This window comes from Triticum urartu, chromosome 3A (genome assembly GCF_056163025.1).
Source record: "Triticum urartu cultivar PI428250 chromosome 3A, HENAU_Tu73, whole genome shotgun sequence".
Taxonomy (NCBI): Eukaryota; Viridiplantae; Streptophyta; class Magnoliopsida; order Poales; family Poaceae; genus Triticum; species Triticum urartu.
The window spans coordinates 590965711-590986016 of NC_141875.1; positions in this window are offsets into that span (position 1 = coordinate 590965711).

Genomic DNA, 20306 nt, shown 5'->3' on the forward strand with positions numbered 1-20306 from the left:
AGGAATTCTTCTCTGTAAGAACCTGCACAAATAATGATCCTTAAATCAGTTGCGTCAACTGTTTCAAGTCTTAGGGGCTACTGATATACATAATCGTCAGATTTTCCTACCCATATATCCTTTACATACTAGTCCGTGGCTCTGGCAATACCATTTTGAGCAGCACAGATGTACGCATCTCCTGAGTTGAAGGCATCGAACACCTCTTGGTAGAAACAAGCGTCACGGAGTACGGCCCGGCGACGCCTGTGATTCATGGCGCTCTCCACCTTAAAATTTGTAGCAGATAATCTGTCCGCGTCCTCTGTAGGAGGAACATCCGGCGTCTTCCCCACGTTAGCTTCCGCCTCTATGTCCGGCCCTGGAGCTCGACTGGTCGAGGCGTGATCGGCAGCCTCTCCGGATATAGTCCAGCGAGCGTTTTTTCTGCTAGGAAACATGGACGTCATTATATTTTAAGAAAGACGACAACCATGGAGCAAGGTTTTGTGTCATACCTCTGCACCGGCATCTCCGTGCTGTCCGCCTTCCTTTTTGGCCTATCCGGCTTCGGTGCCCCTTGTTGGCGAGTTGCTGCGGGTTCGGCACGGCGTCCCGAAGGCCTTCCCTGTAAAACACCGTATGTGTACGGTAGGTGAAGTGCATAAAAGGGGATCCTTTTTGGGAGTTGGGACTGTTGTTTTTTCTTACATGCGATGCAGGGAGTAGTCCAGGATAGTCGGCCGTTATGGCCACCATGGCGTCATCACAGCTCAATTGATAGAATTGCCTGTCTATCAGCTCCACAAATATGTCCGGATCCTCTTCGAGTCCGGGATCGAGGACCCGGCCAGGGTCCTCCGGTTGTGGAGGTGGCTGTTGACCTCCCTTACAGCTTTTCGCAGTTCCTGCCGTGAAATGACAAGGTGAGTATCTACGACGAAGAATGCGGGAAGGTTGGGAGTAAAGAGTGACAACTCACCCAGTTTGGAGGGTTGTACATGGAGAATCCATACCGTGGCTTAATACGAATGAACTCCTCTCCCTCTCCCTTGAAAAACTCAGACATAATTTTTGCTAAGGTAGCAACGGAGTCCGGTCCCTTACGCCCGCAGCGAGTGGCATCATCTTCCCCGTTAAAACACCACAGGGGGTGCCCTCGATATTGAAGCGGCTCCACCCCCCGCATTATGCATATTGACATAACCTCAATTATCGTCAATCCTGATTGAGCCAGCACTTTAATCCGGTCCATCTGGTAAAGGACTTCTCCGTTGTCTTCCACCTGGGGGCTTCGTGGGCGCCAACTTTGGAGTTTCTTTAGAGGAGCATTGTTGAACTCAGGAAGACCCCGCCGAACAGGGTACGGAAGGGGGACGTCCTCCATATAAAACCACTCCGAAGGCCAGTCTTCGGTCGTCTTCTTTGGGGTACCGGACAGGTATCCGGTCTCGGCGATGCGCCATATTTCGGCTCCGCCCACTTGATAAAGTGACCCCTCCTATGTACGGGGCACAAGGCAGAATATCCTCTTCCACAGCTCGAAATGAGCCTCGCAGCCCAGAAACAGCTCACAAAGGGCAACATAACCGGCGATGTGTAATATGGAAGCAGGGGTGAAATTATGCAACTGGAGGCCGTAAAACTCCAGGAGTCCGCAGAGGAACGGATGGATTGGAAATCCAAGTCCCCTTAGTAAGTAAGGGAGAAGGCATACCCGCTCCCCCTTGGAGGGATTGGGGAAGCTCTCCGCTTGCTCCCCACCATTATAGGTGGCGAGCTCGGCTCAGACGGGGACCATATACGTTGGAGGGAGAAATCCCTGGGTCTGCAGCTCTATTAATCGGCTGTGCGGGATGAAACACTTCTCCCAATCACCAGGCTTAGGGCTACGGGAGCGAGAGGAGGAGCTGCGATGGCCGGCCATGATGGAATGGATTTTTCTGAGCATGCTCCGATGGATTCTCGCCGTGGGAGGATGGTGTGGATTGGATCCAAGAATCCCCATCCCTTTAATAGACGATTTATTTACCTGGCTAGGGGGGCGAATGTAAAAATGCCCTGGCTCTTCGCATTCGCTCGACACGTGGAAGATAGCCCTTATTGGGCGCAGAAGCCAAGAAGTCCAACATTTATGGGAGTCGGACACTACTTAGCAGATATTCAGGATTTGGAGAAGAACTGATGTCTACTACACAACCTTCTTCTTGTTGATGTTGTTGGGCCTCCAAGTGCAGAGGTTTGTAGGACAGTAGCAAATTTCCCTCAAGTGGATGACCTAAGGTTTATCAATCCGTAGGAGGCGTAGGATGAAGATGGTCTCTTTGAAGCAACCCTGCAACCAAATAACAAATAGTCTCTTGTGTCCCCAACACACCCAATACAATGGTAAATTGTATAGGTGCACTAGTTCGGCGAAGAGATGGTGATACAAGTGGTATATGGATAGTAGATAATAGTTTTTGTAATCTGAAATAATAAAAACAGCAAGGTAGCAAGTGATAAAAGTGAGCGGAAACGGTATTGCAATGATAGGAAATAAGGCCTAGGGTTCATACTTTCACTAGTGTAAGTTCCCTCAACAATACTAACATAATTGGATCACATAACTATCCCTCAACATGCAACAAAGAGTCACTCCAAAGTCACTAATAGCGGAGAACGAGCGAAGAGATTATGGTAGGGTATGAAACCACCTCAAAGTTATTCTTTCCGATCAATCCGTTGGGCTATTCCTATAAGTGTCACAAACAGCCCTAGAGTTCGTACTAGAATAACACCTTAAGACACAAATCAATCAAAACCCTAATGTCACCTAGATACTCCAATGTCACCTCAAGTATCTGTGGGCATGATTATACGATATGCATCACACAATCTCAGATTCATCTATTCAACCAACACAAAGGACCTCAAAGAGTGCCCCAAAGTTCTACCGGAGAATCACGACGAAAACATGTGCCAACCCCTATGCATAGGTTCATGGGCGGAACCCGCAAGTTGGTCACCAAAACATACATCAAGTGAATCACGTGATATCCCATTGTCACCACAGATATCCACGGCAAGACATACATCAAGTGTTCTCAAATCTTTAAAGACTCAATCCGATAAGATTACTTCAAAGGGGAAACTCAATTCATTACAAGAGAGAAGAGGGGGCAAGAAACATTATAGGATCCAAATATAATAGCAAAGCTCGCGATACATCAAGATCGTATCATCTCAAGAACACGAGAGAGAGAGAGATCAAACACATAGCTACTGGTACATACCCTCAGCCCCGAGGGAGAACTACTCCCTCCTCGTCATGGAGAGCGTCGGGATGATGAAGATGGCCACCGGTGAGGGTTCCCCCCCTCCGGCAGGGTGCCGGAATGGGTCTAGATTGGTTTTCGGTGGCTACGGAGGCTTCTGGCGGCGGAACTCCCGATCTATTGTGCATTCTGGAAGTTTTAGGGTACATAGGTATATATGGGTGCAGGAGGTACATCAGGGGAGCCACGAGGGCCCCACGAGACAGGGGGGCACGCCCTAGGGGGGGCGCCCCCCACCCTCGTGAGCACCTCGTTCCTTCCTTGACGTGAGGTCCAAGTCCATCAGGTGTGTTTCCTTCCAAAAATAACTTCTCTAGTAGATTTCGTTCCGTTTCGACTCCGTCTGATATTCCTTTTCTTCAAAACACCGAAATAGGCATAAAACAGCAAACCTGGGCCGGGCCTCCGGTTAATAGGTTAGTCCCAAAAATAATATAAAAGTGGATAATAAAGCCCAATATTGCCTAAACAGTAGATAATATAGCATGGAGCAATAAAAAATTATAGATACGTTGGAGACGTATCAAGCATTCCCAAGCTTAATTCCTGCTCGTCCTCGAGTAGGTAATGATAAAAAGATAATTTTTGAGGTGGAATGCTAGTTGGCATAATTTCAATGTAATTATTCTTACTTGTGATATGAATATTCAGATCCATAAGATTCAAGACAAAAGTTCATATTGACATAAAAAAATAATACTTCAAGCATACTAATAAAGCAATTATGTCTTCTCAAAATAACATGGCCAAAAAGAGCTATCCCTACAAAATCATATGGTCTGGCTATGCTCCATCTTCACCACACAAAATATTTAAATCATGCACAACCCCGATGACAAGCCAAGCAATTGTTTCATACTTTAATGTTCTCAAACTTTTTCAATCTTCACGCAATACATGAGCATGAGCCATGGACATAGCACTATAGGTGGAATAGAATGGTGGTTGTGGAGAAGACAAAAAGGGAGAAGATAGTATCACATCGACTAGGCGTATCAACGGGCTATGGAGATGCCCATCAATAGATATCAATGTGAGTGAGTAGGGATTGCCATGCAACAGATGCACTAGAGCTATAAATGTATGAAAGCTCAACAAAAGAAACTAGTGGGTGTGCATCCAACTCGCTTGCTCACGAATACCTAGGGCATTTTGAGGAAGCCCATCATTGGAATATACAAGCCAAGTTCTATAATGAAAGATTCTCACTAGTATATGAAAGTGACGACATAGGAGACTCTCTATCATGAAGATCATGGTGCTACTTTGAAGCACAAGTGTGGAAAAAGGATAGTAGCATTGTCCCTTTTATTTTTATTTTCTTTTTTTATTTGGCCTTTCTTTTTTTATTTGGCCTTTCTCTTTTTTTCTTTTTTATTGGGACAATGCTCTATTGAATGATGATCATCACACTTCTATTTATTTACAACTCAATGATACAACTCGATACTAGAACAAAGTATGACTATATGAATGCCTCCGGCGATGTACCGGGATATGCAATGAATCAAGAGTGACAAGTATGAAAGAATTATGAACAGTGGCTTTGCCACAAATACTATGTCAACTACATGATCATGCTAAGCAATATGACAATGATGAATGTGTCATGATAAACTGGATGGTGGAAAGTTGCATGGCAATATATCTCGGAATGGCTATGGAAATGCCATAATAGGTAGGTATGGTGGCTGTTTTGAGGAAGGTATATGGTGGGTTTATGGTGCTGGCGAAAGTTGCGCGGTACTGGAGAGGCTAGCAAGGTGGAAGGGTGAGAGTGCGTATAATCCATGGACTCAACATTAGTCATAAAGAACTCACATACTTATTGCAAAAATCTATTAGTTACCGAAACGAAGTACTACGCGCATGATCCTAGGGGGATAGATTGGTAGGAAAAGACCATCGCTCGTCCCCGACCGCCACTCATAAGGAAGACAATCAATAAACACCTCATGCTCCGACTTCGTTACATAACGGTTCACCATACGTGCATGCTACAGGAATCACAAACTTCAACACAAGTATATCTCAAATTCACAACTACTCAACTAGCATGACTCTAATATCACCATCTCCATATCTCAAAACAATCATCAAGCATCAAACTTCTCATAGTATTCAACACACTCATAAGAGAATTTTATTATTCTTGAATACCTAGCATATTAGGATTTTAAGCAAATTACCATGCTATTAAGACTCTCAAAATAATATAAGTGAAGCATGAGAGTTCATCTATTTCTTAAAAATAAATCTACCACCATGCTCTAAAAGATATAAGTGAAGCACTAGAGCAAATGACAAACTACTCCGAAAGATATAAGTGAAGATCAATGAGTAGTCGAATAATTATGCAACTATGTGAAGACTCTCTAACATTTAATAATTTCAGATCTTGGTGCTCTATTCAAACAGCAAGCAAAGCAAAATAAAAATGACATCTAAGAATAGCAAACATCATGTGAAGAAGCAAAAACTTAGGATCAACCGATACTAACCGATAATTGTTGAAGAAGAAACGTGGGGTGCCAACCGGGGCATCCCCAAGATTAGATGCTTGAGACTTCTTGAAATATTATCTTGGGGTGCCTTGGGCATCCCCAAGCTTGAGCTTTTGTGTCTCCTTAATTCCTCTCATATCACGGTCTCCCTAAATCTCAAAAGCTTCATCCACACAAAAATCAACAAGGACTCGTGAGATAAGTTAGTATAAACCATTGCCAAAACCTTATCATACTCTACTGTAGCAAATCACTAAAATTATTATTCAACATTTCATACTAAATTCCTCTGCATATTTAATAGTCCTATCCTCAAATAGAATCATTAAAGAAGCAAACATATGCAAACAATGCAAACATAACAGCAATCTGCCTAAACAGGATAGTCGGTAAAGAATGCTGCAACATGCATACTTCCCTAGCTCCAAAAATTATTAAATAAAATTCCCACTGTAGTAAATTTATCAGATCTTAATATGCAAAAGGTTTCAACATTTTATCACATTCTGACTTTTCTAGGGAATTATTGCAACAGCGGTAAACTTTCTGTTTTCAAACAGCAACATGTATACTTGTAACATAGGCATAGTAAAGGCTATCAATGCCACTTTTATTGAAATAAAATATGCAAAACATTATTATAAATAACAGAGCAAATCCTAAAAAAATAAATTGATGCTCCAAGCAAAACACATATCATGTGGCGAATAAAAATATAGCTCCAAGTAAAGTTACCGATGAACGAAGACGAAAAATGGGATGCCTTCCAGGGCATCCCCCAGCTTTGACTCTTGTCTATCCTTGAATATTACCTTGGGGTGCCTTGGGCATCCCCAAGATTAGGATCTCGCCACTCCTTATTCCATAGCCCATCCAATCCTTACCCAAAATTTCAAAACTTCACAACACAAAACTTAATAGAAAACTCATAAGCTCCGTTAGCGAAAGAAAACAAAACACCACTTCAAGGTACTGTAATGAACTCATTATTTATTTATATTGGTGTTAAACCTACTGTATTCCAACTTCTATATGGTTTATAAACTATTTTACTAGCCATAGATTCATCAAAATAAGTAAACAACACATGAAAAACAGAATCTGTCAAAAACAGAACAATCTGTAGTAATCTGGATCAAATGCATACTTCTGGAACTCATAAAATTCTCAAATAAATTTCTGGACCTGAGTAATTTATCTATTAATCATATTCAAAAATAATTAACTAAATAGAACTCTCCAAATAAAAATGGCAGCAATTCTCGTGAGCGCTAAAGTTTCTGTTTTTTTACAGCATGATCAACAAGACTTTCCCCAAGTCTTCCCAAAGGTTCTACTTGGCACCAACACTAATCAAATACATAAAACCACATCTAAACAGAGGCTAGATGAATTATTTATTACTAAACAGGAACAAAAAGCAAGGAACAAAAATAAAATTGGGTTGCCTCCCAACAAGCGCTATCGTTTAACGCCCCTAGCTAGGCATGATGATGTCAACGATGCTCACATAAAAGATAAGAATTGAAACACAAAGAGAGCATCATGAAGAATATGACTAGCACATTTAAGTCTAACATGCTTCATATGCATAGGGATTTTGTGAGCAAACAACTTATGGGAGCAATAATCAACTAACATAGGAAGGCAAAACAAGCATAACTTCAAAATTTTAAGCACATAGAGAGGAAACTTGATATTATTGCAATTCCTACAAGCAAATGTTCCTCCCTCATAATAATTTTCAGTAGCATCATGAATGAATTCAACAATATAACAAGAACCTAAAGCATTCTTTTCATGATCTATAAGCATAGAATTTTTATTACTCTCCACACAAGCAAAATTCTTCTCATGAATAATAGTGGGAGCAAACTCAACAAAATAATTATCATGTGAAGCATAATCCAATTGAAAACTAAAATCATGATGACAAGTTTCATGGATATCATTATTATTTATAGCATACAACTCATCACAATAATCATCATAGATAGCAACTTTGTTCTCATAATCAATTGGAACCTCTTCCGAAATAGTGGATTCATCACAAAATAAAGTCATGACCTCTCGAAACCAATTTCATCAACATAATCATCATAAATTGGAGTCATGCTTTCATCATAATAAATTTGCTCATCAAAGCTTGGGGGACAAAAAATATCATCTTCATCAAACATAGCTTCCCCAAGCTTGTGGCTTTGCATATCATTAACATCATGGATATTCAAGGAATTCATACTAACAACATTGCAATCATGCTCATCATTCAAATATTTAGTGCCAAACATTTTAGAGATCTCTTCTTCTAGCACTTGAGCACAATTATCCTTTCCATCATACTCACGAAAGATATTAAAAAGTTGAAGAGTATGAGACAAACTCAATTCCATTTTTTTGTAGTTTTCTTTTATAAACTAAACTAGTGATAAAACAAGAAACTAAAAGACTCGATTGCAAGATCTAAAGATATACCTTCAAGCGCTAACCTCCCCGGCAACGGCGCCAGAAAAGAGCTTGATGTCTACTACACAACCTTCTTCTTGTAGACGTTGTTGGGCCTCCAAGTGCAGAGATTTGTAGGACAGTAGCAAATTTCCCTCAAGTGGATGACCTAAGGTTTATCAATCCGTAGGAGGCGTAGGATGAAGATGGTCTCTCTGAAGCAACCCTGCAACCAAATAACAAAGAGTCTCTTGTGTCCCCAACACACCCAATACAATGGTAAATTGTATAGGTGCACTAGTTCGGCGAAGAGATGGTGATACAAGTGGTATATGGATAGTAGATAATAGTTTTTGTAATCTAAAATAATAAAAACAGCAAGGTAGCAAGTGATAAAAGTGAGCGGAAACGGTATTGCAATGATAGGAAATAATTGGATCACTAGTGTAAGTTCCCTCAACAATACTAATATAATTGGATCACAAAACTATCCCTCAACATGCAACAAAGAGTCACTCCAAAGTCACTAATAGAGGAGAACGAGCGAAGAGATTATGGTAGGGTACGAAACCACCTCAAAGTTATTCTTTCCAATCAATCCGTTGGGCTATTCCTATAAGTGTCACAAACAGCCCTAGAGTTCGTACTAGAATAACACCTTAAGACACAAATCAATCAAAACCCTAATGTCACCTAGATACTCCAATGTCACCTCAAGTATCCGTGGGCATGATTATACGATATGCATCACACAATCTCAGATTCATCTATTCAACCAACACAAAGGACCTCAAAGAGTGCCCCAAAGTTCTACCGGAGAATCACGATGAAAACGTGTGCCAACCCCTATGCATAGGTTCATGGGCGGAACCCGCAAGTTGGTCACCAAAACATACATCAAGTGAATCACGTGATATCCCATTGTCACCATAGATATCCACGGCAAGACATACATCAAGTGTTCTCAAATCTTTAAAGACTCAATCCGATAAGATTACTTCAAAGGGGAAACTCGATTCATTACAAGAGAGAAGAGGGGGAAGAAACATCATAGGATCCAAATATAATAGCAAAGCTCGCGATACATCAAGATCGTATCATCCTAAGAACACGAGAGAGAGAGAGAGAGATCAAACACATAGCTACTGGTACATACCCTCAGCCCCGAGGGAGAACTACTCCCTCCTCGTCATGGAGAGCGCCGGGATGATGAATATGGCCATCGGTGAGGGTTCCCCCCCTCCGGCAGGGTGCCAGAACGGGTCTAGATTGGTTTTCGGTGGCTACGGAGGCTTCTGGCGGCGGAACTCCCAATCTATTGTGCGTTCTGGAAGTTTTAGGGTACGTAGGTATATATGGGTGCAGGAGGTACGTCAGGGGAGCCACGAGGGCCCCACGAGACAGGGGGGCGCGCCCTAGGGGGTGGGGGAGCCCCCCACCCTCGTGAGCACCTCGTTCCTTCCTTGACATGAGGTCCAAGTCCATCAGGTGTGTTTGCTTCCAAAAATAACTTCTCTAGTAGATCTCGTTCCGTTTCGACTCCGTCTGATATTCCTTTTCTTCAAAACACTGAAATAGGCATAAAACAACAAATCTGGGCTGGGCCTCCGGTTAATAGGTTAGTCCCAAAAATAATATAAAAGTGGATAATAAAGCCCAATATCGCCTAAAACAGTAGATAATATAGCATGGAGCAATCAAACATTATATATACGTTGGAGACGTATCAAGAACCCGCCTTGCAATGCCGAAGACAAATACTGCGCGCCGGGACTCATCGTCATCGAAGCCTGGTTCAGGGGCTACTGAGGGAGTCCTTGATTAGGGGGTCTCCGGACAGCCGGACTATATCCTTTGGCCGGACTGTTGGACTATGAAGATACAAGAGTGAAGACTTCGTCCCGTGTCCAGATGGGACTCTCCTTGGCGTGGAAGGCAAGCTAGGCAATACAGATATGTAGATCTCCTCCCTTGTAACCGACTCTATGTAACCCTAGCCCCCTCCGGTGTCTATATAAACCGGAGGGTTTAGTCCGTAGGACAATAGACAATCATACCATAGGCTAGCTTCTAGGGTTTACCCTCTACGATCTCATGGTACACTATTGGAATGAGGGATTTTGCCGTCTGCCAGTTCTTTGCTGTCTGCTAGCAGACGGCAAAGAAGGTCTTTGCCATCAGCTACCAAAAAGTAGACGGCAAACAACTGGCAGATGACAAAGAAGGTCTTTGCCATCTGTCACTTCTTTGCCGTCAGCTGGCTGACGACAAAGAGAGAGGTGGCCCCCACTAACGAGCCAATTAGAAAAACTTAACGCCCCCTCTTTGCCGTCCACTAGCGGACGACAAAGAAAAAAAAGCAAGCGGACGGCAAAGGTTCGGCAGACGGCAAAGGGTAGCTAACCTAACCTAACCTAACGCCCGGCCGATCGAGCCCGTTACTCTCTCTTCTCTCCCTCTCTCCTCCCGACGCTCGGCCGCCACCAGTTCCACCCACCACCGCCCCCGCCGCCTGGCGCCGTCCCCGCCGCCCGGCGTCGCCCCCGCCGCCGCCGCCCCCGCCGCCCCCGCCGCCGCCCCCGTCGCCCCACCACCCCGCCGCCCCACCCCACCCGCCGACGCCCTGTCGCCCCACCATCCTGCCGCCCGGCGCCGCCCCCACATCGCCCCCGCCCCCGCCCCCGCTTGTCCCGTCGCCCCACCACCCCGCCGCCCCCACCCCACCCGCCGACGCCCCGTCGCTACACCATTCCGCCGCCCCGGCGCGCCACCACGTCGCCGGCCCCACCCGCCCCACTGCCCCGGCGCGCCACCACGTCGCCGGCCCACCCGCCCCATTGCTCCGGGGAGTTTTTTTTTTCTTTTTTTGCTGTTTAATTGTTAGTGTTAGATTTAGTGCTAGATATGTGTTAGTGTTAGTGTTAGATTTAGTGCTACATATGTGTTAGTGTTAGATTTAGTGCATGGGTTTTAGATGAAAAAGATGAAAAAAGAAGAAGAAGAAAAGAAGTAGAAGAAAAAAGAATATGTAGAAGAAAAGAAGAAGAAGAAGAAGAAGAAGAAGAAGAAGAAGAAGAAGAAGAAAAGAAGTAGAAGTAGAAGAAGTAGAAGTAGAAGAAGAAGAAAAGAAAAGAAGTAGAAAAAAGATGAAAAAAGAAGAAGAAGAAAAGAAGTAGAAGAAGAAAGGAAGAAAAGAAAAGAAGTAGAAAGAAGATGAAAAAAGAAGAAGAAGAAGAAGAAGAAGAAGAAAAGGAGTAGAAGAAGTAGAAGAAGAAGAAAAGAAGAAACGAAAAGAAGTAGAAAAAAGATGAAAGAAGAAGAAAGTAAAGAAGAAGAAGAAGAGAAAGAAAGAAGAAGGATAGAAGGAAACACCCCGACACCCCGACCCCCCGACACCCCGACCCCCCGACCCCGACACCCCGACCCCGACACCCCTACCCCGACACCACACCCCGACACCCCGACCCCCTGACCCCGACACGGCGACCCCGACACTCCGACCCCTAGACCCCGACACCCCGACCCTGACACCACACCCCGACCCCGACACCACACCCCGACACCCCGACCCCCTGACCCTGACACCTCGACCCCGACACCACACCCCGATACCCCGACTCCGACACGACACCCCGACACCCCGACCCCCTGACCCCCTGACCCCGACACCCCGACCCTGACACCACACCTCGACACCCTGACCCCGACACCACAAGCCGACACCCCGCCCCCTTGACCCCCTGACCCCTACACCCCGACCCTGACACCACACCCCGACCCCCCGACCCTGAAACAGCACCCCGACCCCGACACGACACCCCGACCCCCGACACCTCCCGAAAAGGTGCTCTTTGGCCTTCCAGAGGCCGACGGGGTCATATATTTGTGAATTATGAGTTAGATCATATATTTTTTGATTTTATTATGAAAAACATCATATATAATTGTGTTGATCGGGTAGATTTAAATGTGCAGTTGTTTCATCATGCGAGGTTTGGTGTTCGATGACCTCGCCGTGTGTTTGACGAGCTCTGCCCCTTCGTTCATGGGTGAGGCACAAATGACATGTCCTCCTCCCCCATTAATTATTTGCTCTGTTTCGGTGTTCGTGCTGATTAAACTTGATAGCTAGCTATATATGTGTCTTGAATCATCAGTATGCGTAACAAATATGTGTCTCCCGTTCGAAAGTGTTATAGTTATAAATATGCATGCATTTGCATATTTATAACCTTGATTCTTTCGAATTGTCCAACGCTATCCATGGACTTCCCGAGTATGTGTAGATTGGGTTCGTTTTCCCATATGCTTTGCTCCGGATCTGACGCATAAATTTCATCAGTGCCTCCCCTGTTGTTCTCCGGGTACACATCCTCTCTGTTTATTGCAGAGACATGTATCTGGAGAATAGCGGGGAGGTGCTGCCAAAATTTTGCGTTGGATCCGGAGCATAGCATGGGAAAATGAACACAATCTACACATACTTGGGTGGGATTAGGACCTATCATTACCTATTAGAGTGTAGGTTGCATGGACGTAATAAAATTGACAAAGTAGATCAACTGATGAATATATACATGGTGAATTATATATATATATATATATATATTTGTTGTGTGTCCAGTAGCTCTGGAAGTCAAGATGAGTGATCGTGCGTGGATGTATACCGGTCACACTGATCAGAACAAATGGAGCGCTGAATGGTTCACAAAAACCAAGGGGTTTGTGCAAGCCCCATTTGCAAATGGCCAGAGGAAAACCTGGTGCCCCTGTTTCCGGTGCGGCAATTGGGAAAAGAGGACAGAGGCTGAAATGGGCAAACACCTGCAGAAGAGTGGTTTTACGCCCGATTATACGGTGTGGACATATCATGGTGAGTCTGCCCAACGTGACCGAGCTGAGGTGGATCGTCGTCGCACCGACGAGCATGGTACCGGGATGGAAAACATGGTGCAAGACTATGATGATGCTCGGGATTCGGATAAGGAGATGGAGGAATCTGCAAAGGCCTTCAATGAAATGTTGGAGTCTTCAAAACGTCCGCTCCACGAGCACACTGAGCTTTGTTAGTTGGATGCCATCTCACAAGTAATGGCTTTGAAGGCTCAGTTCAACTTGGGTAGAGAATGCTACGACGCAATGATGACAGTATTTGGACGCTTTCTACCCAAAGGGCATGTAATGCCTACAGACATGTACCAGTCGGACAAAACCCTCTGTGCATTGAAGATGCCCTATTAGAAGATACATGCCTGTGAGAAAGGATGTGCCTTATTTAGGCTTGACTATGCGGACTTGAACTATTGTCCCATTCGCAAGTCTTCTAGGTACGTTGTGGTAGACAATGGTATGGGTGAGAAGACACATACCAAAATCCCCGTTAGTGTCTTCAGAGGTATAGCAAACGACGCCTATAGTAAACGGAACTTCATAATGGGTTCAAGACATACGACGCCTATAGCAAATGGAACTTCATAATGCGTGTCTGGTACATGTACTCGACACATGACTTGCCGGCATATGCGCTATTTGTTGGCTGGTGTGTGCATGGAAGGTTCCCGTGCCCCACATGCAAGGGAGCTCTTGAGTTTCGTTGGCTTCAGGCTGGTTGCAAGTTTTCTTGCTTCGACATGCATAGACAGTTCCTGGATCCTCGCCATAAGTTCAGGAAAGACAAGAAGAACTTCATCAGAGGTAGAGTTGTCAAAAACTCTGCACCACCTGCGTTGACAGGCCAACAGACCCTGGATCAGTTAAACGCTCTCGAGCCAGATCTAGAGCGTCCATGCTGATGATGGGGTACCTGGCCAGATCAGCCTGAGGAGCCGAGTGGCCATGCTGATGATGGCGGGGAGCCGACTAATATTGAGGAGGGGGCACCGTCTACCAGCGTGGTTGTACACGGCTCCCGTTCGTGCCGACGACCCGCGAGCAGAGGTGGTTGATTTTCCCTGATGGGGAGAGGTAAGTGCATTTAATCTTTTTGTACCTTCTGCATTCACGTTTCTTCAAATAACTAATGCGTTGGCCTTGTCATGCTGCAGGGGTTGGGACCACCATTATAGTGTCCACCGACCCAACTCTGTCCTTGGAGTTCTTTGTCGGCAAAACTTCCCGGGGTTTGTCACGTTGCCTGGTGAGGGTCGGCTTCCAAAGCTTGGATTGAGTTGGGAGCACTACTTGGCTGCCTCGGCCCCGCCGGGTGAGATTATCGACGGTGTGTTGTGCAAGACGAGGGCAGACGTGGTGATCAGAAAGTTCTGGGTAATTTCTCCTTTACACAATTAAAAATCTTCAACTAGCTAGTTATTAATTGTACTAATCAATATTGTCTCATTTGATTGCAGACATTCTACAGGTGTGAGGAGGGATACAAGGAGGAAGCGGCAAATGTTATCAATAACGCCTGCAAGCGCCTACTACAGAACTTACGGCACGAGGCTCGGGTGCAGGCTGTTCGAGACTACTACGCCTCGCGTGGTATCAAGAAGACCAAGCCGGCGTGCCGCGAGAAGTTCTTGAGTAAGAAGGAGTACATGAAGGTAATTCTTAAGGCCTTGTACTTACTTCCTTCATTTAGTAATTCATAGCCGTAGCGCTCAAGTTTCTATTTGCTAACTTAGGCCCCTCCGAGATGGTGTGCGGATCGGATGGATTGTTGGGAGGTGTTGGTCAATGAGTGGTGCTCAAAAGAATGGCTAGCCCTCCACAATGAGGCCAAGGACAAACGTGCCCAAATGGAAGGTGTTCCACACCATCAAGGTAGCTCCAACTTATATCAGTTTGGGCGGAACTAGGTATGTGGTTTGCTTCATGATTCATGCAATTCATTCATCATGCTAGCTTTAGCCCTTTAATTACTAATTTACTTTGTTTCTCTCTTTTAGGCACGCTACAATAAGGCGGATAAGGTGCCAGAGGTGTACGGCCTGTATGCCATGGCCCACACTGCCTCTTACAAGAATGCCAAGGCATTCTCTCCGTCTGACCTCGATGATCCAAAGAACTTCACCAACATCTCCTCCCACGACAAGCTCGTGAAATATAGAGATGAGGGGAAGGCGAGGAAAGGGGAGGACTTTAACCCGAGCCAGGGTCCCATTGATACAGAGCTGCTGATGATATCTGGTGGCGGGAGGTCCCATGGCTCCATAGCCATGGGAGATGGACTTATCCATTGTCCTAGCACTCCCCCGGAGATCAAGGCGCGCCAGTCGAGCTCCGCTCCTGAGATAAAACCTCGTGAATAGCCAGTCCAACTCGCCTTCAAGGTTAGTTATACGTACTCAGCTATCTTTCTCCATTACATTGTGTGCGCTTCCATCAATGATTACAAATGGTCATGTGAGTGGTGTTGCAGGCTGCTATACAGAGTGAGAGAGATAGAATGGAGAAACTTCTAGCGGAGGCAGCGGAGAGGCAACGGGAGTTGGAGGAGAGGACGACAAAGACGTTGGAGGAGGAGAGGGCACAGAATGACATGCAGGAAAGGGCCATGTACGAGCTCCTTGTGGTAAGTTTCTTCTGCAGATTAGCCAAAACATTCATGTAGTGTTTGTCTCATTACTAACTAGTATGACTGAGTTGTCAAAACCAAATCTGCAGTCTGTGTGCGAGAAGTCCGGTCAGAACGCTCCGCCGATGCCAGTGATTGCTCCTGGGACCACAGTGAGTTTAATTTGAATGGACATTACTTGCTAGTCTTAACATTTGAGTGTCATCATGCTAACGAGACATTGGAAATGATCTTTGGTGCAGCGTAAGTCCAGACAAGCATCACACGATCCTTCTCTAGCTACCGGCATGAGCCAGCCCGCTCCTACACCTCCATGATCACGGTAAGTTTCTCTAGTGTTTTGCTTAACAAATGCATAAAGACCTAGACTTAGATTTATTTCCTCCAATATGCTTACCATAATGACCTAGAGTTAGCTTCTTTTCCTCCAAAATGACTTAATAAGCTTACTGACCTCCAAAACCATCCATTTTACCTAAGTTAGCTCTAAAACGATCTGTACTTAGCTTACTTATGTCAAAAATTGCATAATTAGCTTAGTTAGCTCATAAACGATCCTTTTACCTAAGTTAGCTCTAAAATGACCCATTTTACCTTAGTTAGCTTATAAATGATCCATTTTATCCAAGTTAGCTCTAAAATGACCCATTTTACCTAGATTAGCTCCTAAATGATCCATTTTACCGACGTTAGCTTTAAAATGACCCATTTCACCTAGGTTAGCTCCAAAATGAACCATCTTACCTAGGTTAGCTCCAAAATGACCCATCACACCTAGGTTAGCTCTAAAATGATGCTTTTTACTAAGTTAGCTCATAAACGATCCATTTCAACTAAGTTAGCTCACAAACGATCCATTTCACCTAAGTTAGCTCAAAAACGATCCATTTCACCTAAATTAGCTCTTAAATGATCCATTTCACCTAAGTTAGCTCATAAACGATCCATTTCAACTAAGTTAGCTCATAAATGATCCATTTCACCTAAGTTAGCTAAAAAACGATCCATTTCACCTTAGTTAGCTCATAAACGATCCATTTCAACTAAGTTAGCTCATAAATGATCCATTTCAACTAAGTTAGCTCATAAACGATCCATTTCACCTAAGTTAGCTCATAGAGGATCCATTTCACCTTAGTCAGCTCATAAACGATCCATTTCACCTTAGTTAGCTCATAAAGGATCCATTTCACCTTAGTTAGCTCATAAACGATCCATTTCAACTAAGTTAGCTCATAAAGGATCCATTTCACCTTCGTTAGCTCATAAACGATCCATTTCAACTAAGTTAGCTCATAAATGATCCATTTCAACTAAGTTAGCTCATAAACGATCCATTTCACCTAAGTTAGCTCATAAATGATCCATTTCATCTTAGTTAGCTCATAAACGACCCATTTCAACTTAGTTAGCTCATATATGATCCATTTCACCTAAGTTAGCTCATAAATGACATATACTTCTTGTTCTAGTCTTCTTCTTCTAGTCACCTTTTTCTAACTTTCTTATTTGCCATTTTGCAGATTTCATTCACTTCACGGAAGCTAGCTTGCTATGAGGAGTGCTTGTTTTTTCTTTCATTCTCTTCAAGTATTCTTCTAGCTTGCTATGATGGAACTTGCTATCTTGATGAAATTTTGCATTGTAATATGTATGGATGGAACAATGGGTATGTGCAACTTGATGGAACTTGCTATGTATGTATGGATGGAACTATATATGTATGTACGATGAAACTTATGTGATGGATATGTCATATGTTTGCTGTTAAATAGCCCTGTGAAATATATATATATATATATATATAGGGCTGGACTATTCTGTTACTAGTAACAGAATATTATTCTGTTACCCTCGGTCCCTATAAGGGCGCGACGCGCAGACGACAGTAGAAACTCCCCGACCCGTCCCCAACCTAACCCGCCTCCTACCGCCGGAGGCAGCCGTCGCGGGCGAGCGAGCGACGGCAGCAGCCGGAGCGAGGGAGCCCGCGGCGCCGTGACGGGTTGCTCCTCCGACCCACATGCTGCCGCCAGCTGGCCGTCTGCACGCCTCCCCGCCGACCGCTCGCCGACACCTCCCCGCGCACCTTCCCTCTGACGGGCGCCGACCCCTTCCCGCGCACCTTCCCTCCGAAGGGCGCCGGCCCCTCCCCGCGCACCTCCCCGTCGACGGGTGCTGGATCCTCCCCGCTCGCCCCCCCTCCGACGAGCTCGCCGGCCCGTCCCCGCCTCCGACGGCTGCCGTGCTCCATCCCAGCCTTCCTCTGCCGCCGCGCACCGCCATCCCCGCCCGACGGGGCCGTGATCCGCCGCCTCCTGCCTCCCTCCGTCGCCGGGGCTCCTTCTCCGGGGCAGTGATCCCCGCAAGACGCTGCATCAATGGAGCCACCTCCCAAGAACATGCCAGTACGCCAACCACGAGAGGAAGAAGAAGAAGTTCAACAACCATCGATGCAAGTTCAACTTGAGGTAGTGTCTACACAGTAAGTTCAATGATACATAAACTAGGAGTACTTCTAGTGTAGTTGCATAAGTTATAGATGAACAAAAGAGAAGACATGCATCAGTTTTATATATATGCATATCCATACATCTCCGAAGTTCAATGTTCAGTTTACAAGCAGTGCTAAAAAATAGTACATCAGTGTGTAACATGTACGGTTATACTGTTCGACTGAAAACGAAACCAGATACAAAATAGAGAACAACAGTTTAAATAACAACCATCGATGCAAGTTCAACTTGTACAATGCCTTCAGTGCATGACATGTTACCCATAGCATGTATACGAGAAAAATGCAGAAAAGATTAATCCCAAAACTGTTGAATGTCATTGCAGAAGCGAGCAAGGCAGTGCACGCATCGAGCATTTGATGAGCCAAGCAGATATCGGGCACCACCTGGTTGGGTAACACCAGAAATACCACCTGGATACTTCAACAATACAGGCAGATTTCAAGATACACCGGAATCATCAGAAGCACGGACAAGTTCTTCTATGCAGCAAACACCAACATCTGGGAATACAAGCTTTGTCACTCGTGGGTTGCAACAAGGCCAACAATATCCCCAACAACAAATGTTTTCCTTCCCTAGCGCATGCAGAAAGCCAAGGACAGGAAGCCGTGGATGTGTTGCAACAAGGCTTCCACCAGTCGCTTCGTCAACATCAATCACCCGTGCTGCAAAAGCGGTTGCGACGGGAAGACCAGGCCAAAGAGACAGAAATTTTGGCCGCTCTAGCAGGTTCCAAAGTACAAGATATGAGCCATATAGACAGGAGCAACCTCACAACGAATCTGATGGGAGACGGCCGTACAATGAGAGACGGAGATCTTCGTCAACATTGCTCCCTCCAAGAGATGCATTGTTGCATGTGCCAAGGGTGACACCACCCGCGCCCATACACTAGGGTGAACAGCAAACACCGGAGGCAGCACAGAGCTATACACATGTAAGTATCCATATAGAAAAAAAACATACAAGCACAGTCCATACCATGGTACTGTGACCACCCCATCTAAACATTTTCATAACTGCGTTTTTGTTTGCTCACTGTTGCGTGCAGCCACCTAACATTGAAGCTTATGTTCTGCCAAGGCTAGAGATGCGCTTTGAAACTTTTGAAGAAGCAAAGAACTTCTACAGCCTCTATGCGAAGCACGCGGGTTTTGCTATCAGGGAAGGCTCCAAGTTTAAGACTAGAGCCTACCTTTATTACACGTGCTATGGAGTCTATCATTCGAAGGTGTTTGAAGCAAATAGACAGCGGAACAAAACGACAGCCAGGACTAACTGCGGGGCTAAAATGAGGCTGAAGATTGAAAAGGATGGAACACTTGTCGTAAAAGAGATAGTCTAGGAACACAACCATAGGCTACAGCTCACTCCGCAAATGCTTGTCTTCTTGCACTCCCACAAAAACTTTGACAAAACAATCTTGGAGTACGTCAAGTACCTGCAGTTCAAAGGCATTGAACACACGCAAATCATGAGCATACTGGGCGGTGATGACCCTGGTAGCTACTTCCTCGAAATGAATGCCAAAGACCCGATTAACCTATAAGTACAAACTTGTTATACTCCTATAAACCGCCTATGTCTTTTCTCCTCTGTCAGTACAAACATATTACGCAACGCATGACCTGACGTCAGTTCAACATGCATTTTTGAATGACTGTTCACTTTTAATATCCAGGAAAGCAAAAAATTCAAGGATGGATGATGTGGACGATGTCCTAAAGACTGTCAACTTCTTTAGGGAGATGAAAGCTATAAACAGGGAATTCTTCTATGACATGCAACTCGATGAGTCCGACAGAGTTAAGAACATATTCTGGGCGAATGCAAGCTGCCGAGGGGCCTATCAGGACTTCGGTGACTGCGTAACATTTGACACCACATATAAGACCAACAAGTACCATATGCCACTTGGGGTGTTTGTCGGTACTAACAACCACTTCCAGACTACATTCTTTGGTTTCACCCTGATAAGAGATGAGGATGCAGAATCATTCAGATGGCTGTTCAAGACGTTTTTAAC